Source organism: Stegostoma tigrinum, chromosome 13 (genome assembly GCF_030684315.1).
Source record: "Stegostoma tigrinum isolate sSteTig4 chromosome 13, sSteTig4.hap1, whole genome shotgun sequence".
NCBI classification, from domain to species: Eukaryota; Metazoa; Chordata; class Chondrichthyes; order Orectolobiformes; family Stegostomatidae; genus Stegostoma; species Stegostoma tigrinum.
In genome coordinates, this window is record NC_081366.1 from 55,929,570 (window position 1) to 55,946,843 (window position 17,274).

Here is a 17,274-nt window from a genome sequence, read left to right on the forward strand (position 1 = left end):
ATCAGTATAGGTTAGTTGTATCCTTTAGGGAGATAATTCTATTGTCCTTACCGAGTCTGGCCTAAATGTGACTCCAGATCCACAGTAATGGCCTCTAAACTGTCCCCTACCAATTTACACAGAACAATGGTAATTATGGATGTTGACCCTGCTAGTGAAAACCATAACTTGTGAAATAATATCTTTAAACATTAGATAAATGAAAGAGTAACTGGATTAGCAATTCACTTAAATATCAATGTATTAGAAAAGTCTTATGACCAGGAACCAAATAATTTTGATAATTTGACCTAAAGAAGCTTCTGACTTATAAATTGTCATCATCAAAGCAAATTGTTTTCAGTGTGGTGCTTTTCTTTCTCATTTTTCTTTCTTTTTGTATAAGCTAGCAGTCCAGATTGGTCATCCTTCACAAACCTGTAATATTTTCATTCCCAATGTTTCAACGTTAAGAAAATTGGACATTTTCTACAATGAATTTTGAGGGCACCTGCATAACTCACTCTGGAAAGATAAGTTGAGTGATAATAATATGATAATAAGGCTCTTCCTGATATTTTCCTAGGCATTTAATTTTAGTGTCAATCAACTGTATTTCTCAGGGCCTTTGACTCTCTGAACAAAATGAAACGATTAATTGCGGGGGGGGGGGGTGGAATCAGGGACTGAAAATCTAGTAAGAAAATATTTTTCTAGCTATGTTTATGAACGAGAGGAAGAGGGATTGCTTTCTCCAGGACTTTTGAGAAAATCTTCTGCCTCAATCATTCCCCCCTCCAACTGCACAATCTCATGTGGTTCCTCTCTTCCTATTGTTGATCTGAATCTCCTGTTAACTGCCAACAATCCTGCATCTTTACCTCCTTCCCAATTACAGATCCTACTCTGGTCTTCATGGTAATCAATTCATACTATGTCTACACGAAATAGGTCAATCCAGGATGGGAATACATTCAACAAATATTAAACATTAATTCTGTTTCTCTATCCACAGATGCTACCAGTAGTTCTGAGTTTCTCCTGCAATTTCTGATTTATCTCAATGCAGCTGCTTGGCTGAGCATCAGAAGTTGATTAATGACAAGCAAAAGTAAATCACTTCTTTGAACATCCAAATCAGTTCAGAGAGAAAAAAATCTTTTGTGTTGATTCAAATCTGTCATGGATATTTTATATTCATAACTTAATCATGTTAGTAATATTAAATGTTTTTGTTAAGGGGTTATTAGTTTTGGACATGAACAATTAATTGTATCGTGTACTGGGAGCTCAAAGTATTTTGTGAGGGGAATTATTTTGGGTGCAATTTTCCCTTCCTTGGAGATGGTGAGAGAGGTCTTAAAAAGGAGAAATAATAAAATGATAATAAAATGTGAGGCTGGATGAACACAGCAGGCCAAGCAGCATCTCAGGAGCACAAAAGCTGACGTTTCGGGCCTAGACCCTTCATCAGAGAGGGGGATGGGGGGAGGGAACTGGAATAAATAGGGAGAGAGGGGGAGGCGGACCGAAGATGGAGAGTAAAGAAGATAGGTGGAGAGGGTGTAGGTGGGGAGGTAGGGAGGGGATAGGTCAGTCCAGGGAAGACGGACAGGTCAAGGAGGTGGGATGAGGTTAGTAGGTAGCTGGGGGTGCGGCTTGGGGTGGGAGGAAGGGATGGGTGAGAGGAAGAACTGGTTAGGGAGGCAGAGACAGGTTGGACTGGTTTTGGGATGCAGTGGGTGGGGGGGAAGAGCTGGGCTGGTTGTGTGGTGCAGTGGGGGGAGGGGATGAACTGGGCTGGTTGAGGGATGCAGTGGGGGAAGGGGAGATTTTGAAACTGGTGAAGTCCACATTGATACCATATGGCTGCAGGGTTCCCAGGCGGAATATGAGTTGCTGTTCCTGCAACCTTCGGGTGGCATCATTGTGGCAGTGCAGGAGGCCCATGATGGACATGTCATTAAGAGAATGGGAGGGGGAGTGGAAATGGTTTGCGACTGGGAGGTGCAGTTGTTTGTTGCGAACTGAGCGGAGGTGTTCTGCAAAGCGGTCCCCAAGCCTCCGCTTGGTTTCCCCAATGTAGAGAAAGCCGCACCGGGTACAGTGGATGCAGTATACCACATTGGCAGATGTGCAGGTGAACCTCTGCTTAATGTGGAATGTCATCTTGGGGCCTGGGATGGGGGTGAGGGAGGAGGTGTGGGGACAAGTGTAGCATTTCCTGCGGTTGCAGGGGAAGGTGCCGGGTGTGGTGGGGTTGGAGGGCAGTGTGGAGCGAACAAGGGAGTCACGGAGAGAGTGGTCTCTCCGGAAAGCAGACAGGGGTGGGGATGGAAAAATGTCTTGGGTGGTGGGGTCGGATTGTAAATGGCGGAAGTGTCGGAGGAGGTTACGTGGAACAGTCCATCTTCCGCACCTACACAGGCCCCAAACCCCACCTCTTCCTCCGGTACATTGATGACTGTATCGGCGCCGCCTCTTGCTCCCCAGAGGAGCTCGAAACCCGCATGGGCCCCAGCTATGCCTGCCTCTTTGTAGGTTACGTGGAACAGTCCATCTTCCGCACCTACACAGGCCCCAAACCCCACCTCTTCCTCCGGTACATTGATGACTGTATCGGCGCCGCCTCTTGCTCCCCAGAGGAGCTCGAACAGTTCATCCACTTCACCAACACCTTCCACCCCAACCTTCAGTTCACCTGGGCCATCTCCAGCACATCCCTCACCTTCCTGGACCTCTCAGTCTCCATCTCAGGCAACCAGCTTGTAACTGATGTCCATTACAAGCCCACCGACTCCCACAGCTACCTAGAATACACCTCCTCCCACCCACCCTCCTGCAAAAATTCCATCCCCTATTCCCAATTCCTCCGCCTCCGCCGCATCTGCTCCCACGATAAGACATTCCACTCCCGCACATCCCAGATGTCCAAGTTCTTTAAGGACCGCAACTTCCCCCCCACGGTGATTGAGAACGCCCTTGACCGCGTCTCCCGCATTTCCCGCGACACATCCCTCACACCCCGCCCCCGCCACAACCGCCCCAAGAGGATCCCCCTCGTTCTCACACACCACCCTACCAACCTCCGGATACAACGCATTATCCTCCGACACTTCCGCCATTTACAATCCGACCCCACCACCCAAGACATTTTTCCATCCCCACCCCTGTCTGCTTTCCGGAGAGACCACTCTCTCCGTGACTCCCTTGTTCGCTCCACACTGCCCTCCAACCCCACCACACCCGGCACCTTCCCCTGCAACCGCAGGAAATGCTACACTTGTCCCCACACCTCCTCCCTCACCCCCATCCCAGGCCCCAAGATGACATTCCACATTAAGCAGAGGTTCACCTGCACATCTGCCAATGTGGTATACTGCATCCACTGTACCCGGTGCGGCTTTCTCTACATTGGGGAAACCAAGCGGAGGCTTGGGGACCGCTTTGCAGAACACCTCCGCTCAGTTCGCAACAAACAACTGCACCTCCCAGTCGCAAACCATTTCCACTCCCCCTCCCATTCTCTTAATGACATGTCCATCATGGGCCTCCTGCACTGCCACAATGATGCCACCCGAAGGTTGCAGGAACAGCAACTCATATTCCGCCTGGGAACCCTGCAGCCATATGGTATCAATGTGGACTTCACCAGTTTCAAAATCTCCCCTTCCCCCACTGCATCCCTCAACCAGCCCAGTTCATCCCCTCCCCCCACTGCACCACACAACCAGCCCAGCTCTTCCCCCCCACCCACTGCATCCCAAAACCAGTCCAACCTGTCTCTGCCTCCCTAACCAGTTCTTCCTCTCACCCATCCCTTCCTCCCACCCCAAGCCGCACCCCCAGCTACCTACTAACCTCATCCCACCTCCTTGACCTGTCCGTCTTCCCTGGACTGACCTATCCCCTCCCTACCTCCCCACCTACACCCTCTCCACCTATCTTCTTTACTCTCCATCTTCGGTCCGCCTCCCCCTCTCTCCCTATTTATTCCAGTTCCCTCCCCCCATCCCCCTCTCTGATGAAGGGTCTAGGCCCGAAACGTCAGCTTTTGTGCTCCTGAGATGCTGCTTGGCCTGCTGTGTTCATCCAGCCTCACATTTTATTATCTTGGAATCTCCAGCATCTGCAGTTCCCATTATCTCTAATAATAAAATGAGTTGGCTGTGCAGACAAACTTACCTCCCTCTCACCACCGCAGCTATTGGGTGCTAGATGGGAAAGTCCTTTGTAGGCGTTCTCAACTGACCAGCAATGAAGGCTTTTAAAGAGGTCAGTTCAAGGCTAATGTTCTAGGGGTACAGTCTACCTCATTCCATACCTCACCAATCACTTGCAGTTGGGAAAGCTGGTTATTTTCCAACTGAGCGAACATAGGCTGTCAGTTTGGAGGCCCTCCAATTCCCCAATCTTGGCACATCCAGAAGCATGGACATGAGAAAGAGGATGGGATCTGAAAGTCATAATCCCTTCCCTTGTTTCCGAACCCCTGAGTCTCATGCCCATACAGCCCCCACTCCTTGAAAAGAAAGAAAAATTAACACTGACCTTTTCAAGTCTGAATCCCTACTGAGAAGGCCTTGACCAGCACACCTCAGGAAATAGCAACTGCTGAGCTCTGATTGGCTGGCAGTTTCTGATCTTTGAGGCCAAGGACAGGTCAAGATGCTTGCTGTTGCCTGACTGTCAGCTCTTCAAGATCGGTAGATGATGAGATGATCTATCCTGCTGGTGAGAATGGTCTGTTGGGCAGCACCTAACACAATCATCCTTACACTCAGGAAAAAATGTAGGAAAAATCTGTTACAGAGATAGTAGGAACTGCCGATGCTGGAGAAATTTTCTGAAGAAGGATCTCGACCTGAAAAGTCAAACTTTCTTGCTCCTGAGATGTTGCTTGGCCTGCTGTGTTCATCCAGCTTCACACTGTGTTATCTAGGAAAATTCTGCCCATGTTTCTGAAAAACAAGGATTTGGCGATATTAAAAACATATTTCAAACTGGTATCTGCAAACAATATTCAATTATGACGGTTGAATGCATTAGATACAATTTAATACTAATGCTCTGAAATTTTGATCAATTATTTTGGCATAACATAAAATTTTAAAATATTTTTGCACAGATAAGTATGACTGCTTAATTTTTTGAAATGGACGGTGTGCTCCCATACAGAGGTTTTGAGGTGAATTGGAAAACATATGATGAGTTGAATATATGAATTAGACACATAACTAGGCCATTCAGCCATCAAGCAGTCAATAAATCATGGCCAAATCTGATTGAGGCTTCAAATTCACTTTCTTCTTGGCCCTTGATTTAGTGAAGAATTAATCTCAGTGTTAAAATATTTAATGACTCTGCCTCAACTACTGTTTGGTGAAGAGAGTTCCAAAGATTTATTACTTTCTTCAAGATAAAATAATGGGGTTAGAGGAGAATTTTTAACAGTGGTCCCCTACAGTTACTGCATAAATTTGTTTCCTTGCACACACAATGGGCCAAGTGGACTTCTTCTGTACTGTAATCATTCTATGATTATCTGATTCTACAATAAATTAGTGAAAAGAATGAACAACATTTATGTTGTGTTTCTCATAACAAGAGATTGCTCCAAAACACTTTAAAGGCAATGCTCTTCTTTTGTATTGTGGCACCCAATGAATATTTACAAAAGTTTAATTCAAACATGGTCAAAAGAGTTAAATTCCTGAGGTGAGGTGAGAGTGATTGTGTTAGGTGCTGCCCAACAGATGACCTCATCACCTACCAATCTTGAAGAGCTGACAGTCAAGCAACAGTAAGTATCTTGACCTGTCCTTGGCCTCAGAGATCAGAAACTGCCAGCCAATCAGAGCTTAGCAGTTTCTATGGCCTGCAAGCTGAAATTGATTGAATGTAGCAGCATGCAGCCCTAATAAAACTGGAGTCAAAGGGAATCAGGATGAGAACTGTTCCCTGGTTCGAGTTATACCCGTTAAATAGGAAGATGATTGTGGTCGTTAGAGATCAAACTTATCAATTCAGGAGTTCCTCAGGGTAGTGTCCTAAGCCCAACCATCTCTAGTTGCTTCATCAATGACTTTAACTCCATTATGAGGATACAAGTGGGATGTTCACTGATGACCACACAATGTTCAGAAAAATTCTTGACTCCTCAGATACTGAAGGAGTCCATGTCCAAATGCAACAAGACCTGTGCAATATTCATGTTAATCCTAATGAGAAGCAAGTAACGTTTGCTTCATACAAAGGCCTTCAAGAGAGAATCTAACCATTGACCCTTGACATTCAATGGCATTACCAGCACTGAATACAGCAGTACCAACAGTCAGAAACTGAATTGGATGAGCCATATGGAAACTACAGTTACAAAGCAGATCAATGGTTAGGAATTCTTCAACACATCACTCACCTCCTGACTCCTCAATATCTGTCCACTATCTACACAGCAGAAATCCAGAGTGTGATAGATGCAGCTTCAACAATATTCAGGAAGATTCACATCATCCAGGACAAAAAAGCCTGCATAAATAGGCACCATATTCACAAACATCCATTCGCTCCAACATCGATGCTCAGTAACAGCTGTGTGTACTATGTAAAAAATGCACGACAAAAATTCACCATAGCTCCTTAGGCAGCACCTGCTAGACATGGAAGCATCATCACCTGCAAATGAACAGCTGAGGATCCTGGGATTGTATTCATTAGAGTTTAGAAGGTTGAGGGGGAGATCTAATAGAAACTTACAAGATAATGTATGGTTTAGAAAGGGTAGATGCTAGGAAGTTGTTTCTGTTAGGCAGGAAGACTAGGACCCGTGGGCACAGCCTTAGAATTAGAGGATATAATTTAAAATGGAAATGAGGAGACATTTCTTCAACCAGAGAGTGCTGGGCCTGTGGAATTCATTGCCACAGACCGCAGTGGCAATTAAATGTCTTCAAGGCAGAGATTGATAAATTCTTGATCTCACAAGGAATCAAGGGCTATGGGGAGAGTGCAGGGAAGTGGAGTTGAAATGCCCATCAGCCATGATTATATGACGGAATGGTCTTGATGGGCCGAATGGCCTTACTTCCACTCCTATGGCTTATGGTCTTATGGTCTAAATTCCCCTCCAAGCTACTCACCATCCTGATTTGGAAATATATAGTCATTCCTTTAGTGTCACTGGGTCAGAATCCTGGAACTCCCTCCTGAATGGTAATGTGAATGTATCTACACAAATGAACCGGAATGGTTCAAGAACACAGCTCACCAACTCTTTATCCAGTGCAACAATGGACGGGCAATAAATGCTAGCCCAGCAAACAAAGTCTACATCCCACCAATGAATTTAAAACAAAACATTGGTTTCTTTGCAACAAAATCCATTTATCAATTGTGTCCTTCACAAATCTTTTCTGCCATACAGAAGTACCTGTCAGCCTAGATCTGTATGTTTATACGGCTATTTAAAGTCACTTCTATATCATTATATAGCATAAATACATTTTATATGCCCTGTTCTAATCTGCACATGTAAAATAAATTTTCTAATTTTATATGTCTGATATCATTCAGCCATTTGCCTTAATTACAGTCCATCTGTTCATTTACTCACATGATATGATACCAGCTGTCTTTACATAAAGAAAGTAAATATATTCTATGTGATTTCAGTGTTCTACCCAATTTCATTACTACTAGAGTTGGATTTTATCCATTATCTTAAATCTTCATCAGATGTACTTTCCTCAACTTGATATGTTCATTACTGGCACCGTTCCTGGAGGATAGAGAATTTAAAAGAAAAAAAACTGAAAAAATTGACCTTCAATGACTTTACGTAATAGGAAGTGTTAGGAAATCCTGACAAATAAACATTCTCCTAGCCATTTTAAATATTAAAAACACGTTCACACATTAAAGTTGACTGAATGGGAAAAGACTTTCAGGGCCAATAGAATATCTGTTTATGAAGCAACAAATTTTGGTAATTGACTACTAATGTGTAATCTTTTAATTTTAAATATTCCGAAAATCATCCAGTTCTAATTTGCAGTCATATGGAAGCACCGCAATATAATATTTACACTTAAGTAAAACCGACCATAAAAGACATAAAGATAGTAGTGCAATGAAGAATATTGAAAGTATAACTGAGAGCGCAGGGAGTGGATTGTCAATAACCATATTAGAAAGGATTGAAAATTTGAATAACTTGGAGAGGGTTGCTACAAATGTCTACTGACACCTACAACTAAGTGGCCCTTGTGTTGTTGAAATTGTAATGATCCTGAGCATGATCCAGTAAAGTGAGAGTTATGTTGATTTTCTGAGGTACACCAAGTATTAAGATTGTGAAAATAACATTCCTGCAAACTGACTCCATTTTGAGAACGGTCCAGATATTTCTGTGACTCTGATAGTGCCCAGAGCTCTGTCGTCACCACAAGAACTTTTTACAAGTAAATGTCTGATGAAACATACATTCAGTATATTGTAACGGATTGCGAATTGTGCACTTCTTATTAATGAGAGATTCATTTAATTTAGCTGTGAATGGTTTGGTTAATTATAACTCATTATGTTGTTTCATGTGAAGGCAAAGAGCTTGCATTTCTCTCTTTTCCTTGATCAGCAGCGATTACACACTGACAGCAGTGAAGAGAGTAGATGATACACCACTCATAAGCTCATGCCAAAGCTGCTCCGAACCAGTTGCAATCAGATGGTACAACAGCAGCTGGAAGATAATCCCCCCTATCTGTGGAGAAGTGTCCGGTACTGCTACACATGGCCATTGTTACTACTAGTTCAGTGACATGGAGAAGACAATTGCATGAATGAAACAAAACAGAAATTGCTGGGAAAATTCAGCAGATCTGAAACATCTGTGGTGAAAAGCAGAGTTAATGTTTCAGGCCCAGTGACCCTTCTTCAGAAATGAATGAATGCTGGTAACATCACCCCATAGCACATGTATTGGCGTCCAGGCACACAGCACCATGGCAGTTCAAAAATAATATTCCAAATAAATTCACCTCTGATTATAGCTGTTCACATGGTGTTACACTTAGTTACAGATAAAAGTACTGGCCAGTCCCACTATATATAGCTTCACTCAGTCTGTCTCATCGGGGTGCAGAAATGCAGGAAGAAATTCCTGGAATGCCCAAAGGCTGAAATTACTGTGCACTTGGCCTGCCCTTTATACAAATTATGTGACAAAATGAAAACACTGAAAAAGCTCTACAAAATATAACAGTTCAGATGCCTATAGATACCTGCAACGTCTGTAAATGGCTGTTAAACCATAGACAAAGAGTTGAAGCAAGAGTAATCCAGAGTAATTCCATGTTTTAGAGGTAAGGCCAGTAAGGAACATAACCCATGTCAAAAAAATTGTGCAGGAAACCATCTTCTCCTTCCCGGCAGGGTAATCCATTGTTTTTAATGTTGCTGTGAAAATTTGGCAGGCTTGCAAAAACTTCAATCTGAAGCTATGTAAAACGTAGTGTATCAATGAGAAATATATCAAAGTAATCCGTTTATATCATAGATCGAAATTGTTTCTTTTCACTGTATTTTCTGAAAATCAGATCCATGTAATCCTGATTTTCATACTCAGACAAGCAAATTATTTACTTGCAACTCTCTGTCTCCAATGTCAAAGGCACGTCATAATAGATGCCTTACATTATCGGCCTATTTTTCATCAAAAAAGCCGAGATAAGTCTGATGTCAATTATTTTTATGAAGGGAGACTATGAAATATTGAATATAAAAACTAGCTGTAAGGAATGAACTAAAGATTGCCTGAGGTTTTATTTAATAGAGGGATCGAGTTCCGGAACCAAGAGGTTATGGCGAAGCTGTACAAAACTCTGATGCGGCCGCACTTGGAGTATTGTGTACAGTTCTGGTCACTGCATTATAAGAAGGATGTGGAAGCTTTGGAAATGGTGCAGAGGAGGTTTACTGGGATGTTGCCTGGTCTGGAGGGAAGGTCTTACGAGGAAAGGCTGAGGGACTTGATGCTGTTTTCGTTAGAGAGAAGAAGGTTGAGAGGTGACTTAATTGAGACATATAAAATAATCAGAGGGTTAGATAGGGTGGATAGGGAGAGCCTTTTTCCTAGGATGGTGACTGCGTGCATGAGGGGGCATAGCTTTAAATTAATGGGTGAAAGATATAGGACAGATGTCAGAGGTAGTTTCTTTACTCAGAGAGTAGTAAGGGTATGGAACGCTTTGCCTGCAACGGTAGTAGATTCCCCAACTTTAAGTACATTTAAGTCGTCATTGGATAAGCATATGGACGTATATGGAGTAGCGCAGGTTAGATGGGCTTGAGATCGATATGACAGGTCGGCACAACATCGAGGGCCGAAGGGCCTGTAATGTGCTGTAATGTTCTATGTTCTATGTTATTTGGATGAAAAGGAATGACTAGCAAATGGGAGGCTTTTAAAAGTGCACTGTCAAGAGTCCTGGAACAGTATGCACCTTTTTTTATTCATTAACAGGATGAAGGTGTCAAGATAAAAGTTGTTAGTGAGGCAGCACTTGGAGTATTGTGCACAGTTTTGGTCTCCCTGTTATCGGAAAGACATGGTGAAACTGGAAAGTGTGCAAAGAAAATTTACAAGGATGTTGCCAGGACTAGTAGGCCTGAGTTATAGGGACAGACTAGCCAGAATAGGACTTTATTCCTTGGAATATAGGAGAATGAGGGGTGAGCTTATTGATGTATATGAAATAATGAGGGCCATAGATAGGATGAATGTATTTAGTCTTTTACTCAGTGATGGGGAATTGAAAACTGGAGGGCACAGGTTTAAGGTGAGGGGGGATAGATTTAAGAAGGACTTGAGGGGCAAGTTCTTCATGCGGAAAGTGGTGCATATATAGAATGGGCATCCAGAGAAAGTAGTTCAGGCAGGTACAATAGTAACATTGAAAAAAACATTTAGATAGGTACATGGATGGCAAAGGGTTTAGAGGGATATGAACCAAATGTGGGCAATTGGAACTAAGTGAGTGGGCACCAGGGTCAGTATGGATCAGTTTATACTGAGGAGTTTGTTTCCATGCTGTATTATTCTATGATTCTATGACTGTATGAAGATAATGCTGGGCATCCATTGACTGCAGAACTACACCTGGCATTCTTGAAAACCCTCAGAACTGGGCAGAACTTTTGTAACAGAGAATTACATATGATGGTAAAATATGCAACTCAATTGCAAAGGCATCTTGTCCAGCTAACCATCTGCCACTAGCTAAAAATTTGTTGAAAAACAAAAACATGAAGCTACTCTTTTACTTAAAACATAGAATAACAGCTTGAAGACATGAAATAATTTTGATAAATAGCTCAACTTTTGCTCTCATGCTCATGAAATCATATCAAATCTTTAGGGAGTTACAGCTCACGACATGTCGCAACCTATATATTATTTTATGAGGGGGTAATTTGTCTATACCAGAAATTTGAAATGCATGCATAGTAAATAGTAATAGTAACTGTGTCTAATATATTTTCCATTAACTTGTGAAGAAAATGCCAAGGTTTTTAATTTCAAACCAAATAAAAGCAACAGTGAGACTTGGAAATAAGGCTGCAAAAGATGTTTGAACTGTTCGTTGAACTTTAGTGGAAAGGAGATTGGGCACAATGAAAGAGCAGCTGCTGAAATGCTGTAAGTTGATTTCACACTAGATGTATAGACCAACTTCACCCACTACACCATCTGGCAAATCACTCAGTGTGTTCTTCTTATTCATTGTGGGATGTGGGCATTGCTGACTGATCCAGCATTTATTGCCCATCCCTAAATGTCCTTGAGAAGGTGGCATTGAGCTTCCTTCTTGAACCAGCACAATCCATTTGGTGTGAGCACACTGCTATGATGGAGGAAGTTTCAGGATTTTGATCCAGCAGCATTGAAGGAACAGTTATATACTTACAAGTCTAGATGGTGAATGGCTTGGAGGGAACTTGCAGAAGGTTGCGTTCCCAAGTATCAGCTGCCCTTGTCCCTCTAGATGGAAGTGGTCATGGGTTTGGAAGATGATGTATGATCATCCCTTCGCTTTCTAGCTTCCAGATTTCTGCCTCTACTTTTGTACGCAAGGCAAATAGCACTGGGTAGGCTATGCAGTATCATGAAATTGCTTCTTGGTCAGCATGTAAGGTGGCCTTGGCCCCTTTGATAATCCCTAGACCTTCCTTAAAATCTTCTGGGTATTTAATTAGGACTTTACTGAAGCAGCCATTTGCTAATTGAAAAATGTTGAGCCGATCTAGGTGAATCTCACCTGAATGATGCCAGCCCATCAATCTTGAGCTGAAGACTTTTACCATAATCAGTGGTAAACCAACAGCTTCTAATAAGAAACTGGAAATGAAGTTGTAAGGGTTCCCTGGTATATGTTCTCAGCCTGGCTGTGGTCTTATGCAAAATTAAGTGTTGAAGTCCAGACCAAATATTGGGAAAGACTACTTCCACAACCATTGATATAGTCATGCCAGTATCAACCTCCATTAGAACTGGGTGACCATTTAACCAGACATTTATTTTGATTGGTTCTGATCTGGATGTTGCTAAGCAATTTAATTATTCCAACCCAGGGCTAGGTGGACTTTCCAAGGTATGCAATCTCTTGGATACTGGCCAATGAGTTCTCTTACCCATTTCAGGCCTAGTGGGACACTTTTGTTAGCTTTGAGTCTGCGTCCTGGCAGCAACTACAATGGCCTACTGGTCTGAATCCTCAAGAAAATTTTAACCATCATACTGAGGTTTGGCTTTGTTTTCGAGTTTTGTTCTGCAATGACCTAAAGTCTCTGAGCAAAATGTGCACTGAATGAGGCTATGTAATTGCCTTTACTCAAGTGTGTCCCCCAAGTTCAATTGGCTTGGCAATGGTGTCCACTTCTGTCAGAATATCCTATAGCTCCCATGCTCCACTTGCTTCATTTTCTAATGACAAAGCCACTTGTAGTGCCTGTCTGAAGTCCAGTTGGGTTTCAGTTAGTAGGCACTTTTACATGCTCACCCCATTAACCCCACTCTCAATGCCACTGAACTAAATCCATGAATGGCAATATCCTGTCACAAGTCACCCTTTACTTACACATACACAATACATGACAATAACCCAGCTGGATCAGTGCCGGCATCTAGAATGAACAGAATCCCTGAAACTCTTGCTTATATTTGTCAGCCAGGGCCGCTAGTTTGGATCAGATTAGCAGTCCTAATCAGGGAACTCATATTCTACGAAGTCCTTCTGGTTGATCAATTGCAACATCTTGCACTTTTTTCAGGAGAACGTGGTCTGCAGCCAGAAGCAATGGGCACTAACCAAAGGGGGAATAAATGTTGAAGAGATGCTCCAGTCCTTTATTGTATCAGCCATTCCTGAAGCCATAAATCCATTGAAGATGATGGTATGATTACACCTAATCTCTTTCTCACATTCCAATTTCCCTCTTCTTTCAAATTCTTCTCCTCTACAAATTGTAAATGATACAAACACCGCTTATGTACCTCATATACACTTGCCTTCATTCCCCCACAACCCTTCTTCAACCTTATTCTTGTACCTTTATCTTTTCAGATTCCGAAGAATATCCAACCTGGGCAGGCAGGTAGGGAGGTAGGATGAAGATTCACAGCCAATTAACTTTACTTTTGCAGTGATTAGTTCAGATACAGTTGCTGCACAAATTTTGGTGGATAGCAAAATTACAAAGAATCTGTATGTGGCGGTACACCAGGCAGGGGAACGCTGAAGCTAGAGCAGGGGCAAGGACAGTGCAGGGCCAGCTTGCTGAAGTTTGAGATTGTACACGGGATCTGCTACCAACAACTGCGATCAACACTTTGACAGAAAAATCTACAGAAGAATAAAAGTAAATAGGTTTTACCAGGCAACTGATTTTGCTTTCAAACTACCCAATAAACAAGAATAATACATTGTTTTCATCTTAAGCAAGAGTCCAAAGTTACTGAAAATTTTAAGATTGTACATCCTTCCTATTAGGCCCTTAAAACGTCAGTGAAGGCATTGACTCATTTGGAATTTCAGAGATTTAAAAAGGCAATGTTGTTCATTAAAAATGTGCAGGCCTTGTTTTTTAAAAAATAATTAAATAAATAAAGGAGTATGAAGAAGTGAAAATGAAAGCAGGTATTTCATGTATCACCTTAGGGCAAGCAGGCATTTGATGTCCGTACACTGCTGGCATAACGCTCATTTTGGCCAATTGAATATAACAAAGGTCAAAAGCATTTTAATTATAAATTATTGCCTGCAACCCTCCCCTCCTTTGTAATTTCCAGTTATTTGCAATGGCATCATTTTAGGAAACTTTCAAAGCATGCTTGTCATGCCCTTATCACTGCTCAAGAAGCAATATTGCAGTACCATTGACTGCCTTTCTAACATGGATTTATCTAAAGCACCTTTAACCATTAGCACGTTCATAGGTAGATATCGTATAGTTTTGGTATGTTGTCCAAAACTGAGGTAGTTACCATACTACCAATCAATTAATGAAGCCCATAGCTTGACATTAATATGAAAATCAGTCTATCTCCTTTACAGTTCAATGTGCATTCAAAGTTTTTAGTATTCTTCAAGTTAAACAAATTGGTTCTCATTTTCTTCATATTCTAATTTAGAGAAATAAGTCTTCCGTGACACTTTCCTGATGTGCTACAACATTATCCTGATCCTCCTGTAGCTTGGATCCTTTATGAAACATTCAATTTTAATTCTTAAATGTTCCATATATGCTTGGAAATGTGGAAAAATTACAATTTATTGCAATGAGCTCAACAGTTTTAACTGCTATATTATTTTGACCTCGTTTCTTATTTTCAAGCAGTTGTTCTCATTGAATTGGCAGCACACAGAGAAGGAGAATATACATAGCATGTGTGAGGGACATTCTATAAAAATGGGTTAATCTCTGTCCTCAGGAATCTCCTTTTATAATCATCCCAGAAACAATCAAAGTGACAGGAAATAAGAATTGGAATTTAATAAAAAAAAGCCATCTCCATGATTGGATTTATGGCAATGATACTGTGCTTGCAAGGAATTTAGGCAAATTCATGTGTCACAGACCTTATTTTGTTCACTTCACTGGAAAAAAATAAGGGTAAACAGACGGATCTGTTAAATCACACATTGTTAATTAAGAGAAGAACTGAGATACAGTATAAGTTAATTCTGCTCAGCTTATGGCCATTTCTAACACAACTGTATTTTATCCTAATTAACTGCAGTTAAAACAAAGTGAATTGCGATAAAATCCATTGAGGAAGTTCTTGATTTTGTGCAATGGAGTAAAGCAGATGACATTAAGTTGGTATCCCACTTTACATCCCTCTCAATATTCATTTCTTCTGAGTTCAATGGAAAAAACATAGTGAGTTGATAGCCGTCTCTGTCATTTGTTTTACGGCGTCATGCAAAATTAAGATTTTGTTGCATTACTTTTGTTACATTACTTTTGTTGCAGTGCATTAGTTAACCTAGCAGGCATTTTACTTCAGAGCAGTCAGGACGTCATGTCACATGAGGTGGCTTTACAGCCAAGGAAGTACTTTTTGATTTAGGCGCTGTTGAAATAGGGCTAATTTGCAAACAGTCAGGTCCTTCAAATGCTGATGAGGTGTGATATTCATTTAAAGGAACCTTCTGCAGTAGATGGTGACTCTGAGCAAGGGTACTAAGCAGGTGCTTCAATCAGTTGTATCAGGACCTTCGGCACCCACTTGGCAACAACGAGGGAAAGTAGCTAGAGCAGTCAAATGGGGCCTTACTGGAAAAAATGATGTCTTTGGAAAAAGAAGGATCCATGGGAAGAAGGAGCCCATAAAAATCAGTTTCCTCAACCCAATACAAACCGGAATACAGATTTCATGCAAGATAATAAAATGTGAGGCTGGATGAACACAGCAGGCCAAGCAGCATCTCAGGAGCACAAAAGCTGACGTTTCGGGCCTAGACCCTTCATCAGAGGGTCCTCTGATGAAGGGTCTAGGCCCGAAACGTCAGCTTTTGTGCTCCTGAGGTGCTGCTTGGCCTGCTGTGTTCATCCAGCCTCACATTTTATTATCTTGGAATTCTCCAGCATCTGCAGTTCCCATTATCTCTGATACAGATTTCATGCAAATACTTTTACAATTCATTAGGGCAGTGCACCGAAAATTGAGCACCATTATTCACACAGTTATCACAAAAGCTAAATATTTTATAAAGTACACAAAGTTTCCCGATCTATCTGACTTTCAAACCCAGATCAATAAGCAAAATTGACCAGGGTTCCGTACTAAACAATAACTACTATTTATTACAAGTCATTAGACACAAGCTACAACCAAACTGTTATAAACTAATGGCATATAGTTCTACTAATTTAGACTCTAGTCCTTAATAAAACTCCCCCTTACACTCACATAACAGACAATCATTGTAAAAATAAGTGATGTGTGGAGAGAAAAAACTGAAAAGAGAGTTCAGTAATCTTTGTTTCGAGAGATGTGATGGTCTAATGTATTATGGTTAGACTGTTAATCCAGACACTCAGCTAGTATCTTAGGGATAACAAGGTATAGAGCTAGATGAGCACAGCAGGCCAAGCAGCATCAGAGGAGCAGGAAGGCTGACGTTTTGGGCCTAGACCCTTCTTCAGAAATGGGGGAGGGGCAGGGGGTTCTGAAACAAATAGGGAGAGAGGGGAAGGCAGATAGAAATTGGATAAAGGACAAGATAGGTGGAGAGGAGATACACAGGCCAAAGAAGCAGGGGTGGAGCCAGTGAGCGTACGTGGGGAGTTCGGGAGGAGATAGGTCAGTCTAGGGAGGACGGACAGTTCAAGAGGGTGGAATGAGGCTAGCAGATAGGAGATGGGGATGGGAATTGAGGTGGGAGGAGGGGATAGGTGGGAGGAAGGACAGGTTAGGGAGGCAGGGACAAGGTGGGCTGGCTTTGGGATGCGGTAGGGGGAGAGTAGATTTTGAAACTTGTGAAGTCCACATTGGGCTGCAGGTTTCCCAAGTGGAATATGAGGTGCTGTTCCTGCAACCTTCAGGTGGCATAGTTGTGGCACTGCAGGAGGCTCAGGATGGACATGCCGTCTGAGGAATGGGAGGTGGATTTGTAATTGTTTGTGACTGGGAGGTGCAGTTATTTAGTGCGAACCGAGTGTAGGTGTTCCACAAAGCGGTCCCCAAGCCTCTACTTGGTTTCCCCCATGTAGAGGAGGCCACATCTGGATACA

The 17,274-nt window shown here is 42.2% G+C and overlaps 1 long non-coding RNA gene across 2 annotated transcripts in view; it reads right to left on the minus strand.

The window, feature by feature from the left end:
- Positions 1–17,274, minus strand: part of LOC125458128 (uncharacterized) — a 65,486-nt gene that overhangs the window by 14,159 nt on the left and 34,053 nt on the right. For both annotated transcript variants that reach the window (XR_009446620.1, XR_009446621.1), the window contains exon 2: positions 4,531–4,940. This is a non-coding gene — a long non-coding RNA (uncharacterized LOC125458128). The remainder of the gene's footprint in view (positions 1–4,530; positions 4,941–17,274) is intronic.